Below are 1,422 nucleotides of genomic sequence, written 5' to 3' on the forward strand. Positions count from 1 at the left end.
AACATTGATTTTGGGAAAAAAAAGTGATTTTCTCGATGAGTTAAGCATTTTGAGAAATGTACAGTTGGTTTTCAGAACGTCTTGCATGAAAATGTACTATTTCTTGTCAAACATTAATTTTGGAAAAAAGTGATTATCTCGGCTGGGTAAACATTTTTAATAATTTGACATTTGGTTTCAGAGCAGCTTGCATCTCAATTTGCTATTGTTTGCTATAATTGCTATTTTTTCCCAAACATTCATTTTGCGGAAAAAAGTGATTATCTGAGTGTGCTGTGCATTTTCAGGAATTGGCCGGTTTGTTTCAGAGCATCGATCTTCACAATTAACTATTTTTTGGCAATCATTGATTGAGGAAAAAAAGTGATTATCTCGGCGAGTTAACCATTTTGAGAAATTTTCCGTTTGTTTTCAGAGCAGCTTGCATCTAAAGTTACTATTTTGTGCTAACAATTCGTTTTGGAAAAAAGTGATTATCTCGGCGAGTTATTTTGAGTAATTTTCCTTATGGGGTCAGCTTGCATCAAAATTAACAATTTAATGCCTAATATTCATTTTGGGGAAAAAGTGATTATCTCGGCGAATGAACCATTTTGAGTATTTTTCCATTTCGGTTCAGAGCAGTTTGCATCTAAAGTAGCTAGTTTGTGCCAAACATTCATTTTGGGAAAAAAGTGATCTTCTCGGCGAGTTAAGCATTTTGAGTAATTTACCGGTTGATTTCAGAGCGGCTTGCATGAAAATGTACTATTTCTTGCCACACATTCAGTTTGGAAAAAAAGTGATGATCTTGGCGAGTTAAGCAGTTTCAATAATTTGCCATTTGGTTTCAGAGCAGCTTAATTTAAATTTGCTATTTTTACCCAAACATTCGTTTGGGGGAAAAAAGTGATTATCTCGGCGAGTCAAGCGTTTTGAGTAATGTTCCGGTTGGGGTCAGAGCGTCTTCCATGTAAATGTACAATTTCTTGCCACTCATTCATTTTGGAAAACAAGTCATTATCTCGGAGAGTTAGCATTTTCAATAATTGCCATTAAGTTTCAGAGCAGTTTGCATTTAAATTAGCAATTTTTCGCCAAACATTCGTTTTAGAAAGAAATTGATTTCCTCGTTAAGCATTTTGAGCAATGTACAGTTGGTTTTCAGAGCGTCTTGCATGAAAATGTACTACTTCTTGTCAGACATTAATTTTGGAAAAAAGTGATTATCTCGACTGGGTAAACATTTTTTATAATTTGACATTTGGTTTCAGAGCAGCTTGCATCTTAATTTGCTATTGTTTGCTATAATTGCTATTTTTTCCCAAACAATCATTTTGCGAAAAAAAGTGGTATGCTGAGTGTGCTGTGCATTTTCAGGAATTGGCCGGTTTGTTTCAGAGCATCGATCTTCACAATTAACTATTTTTTGGCAATCATTGA

This window comes from Scyliorhinus torazame, unplaced genomic scaffold, assembly GCF_047496885.1.
Source record: "Scyliorhinus torazame isolate Kashiwa2021f unplaced genomic scaffold, sScyTor2.1 scaffold_836, whole genome shotgun sequence".
Lineage (NCBI taxonomy): Eukaryota > Metazoa > Chordata > Chondrichthyes > Carcharhiniformes > Scyliorhinidae > Scyliorhinus > Scyliorhinus torazame.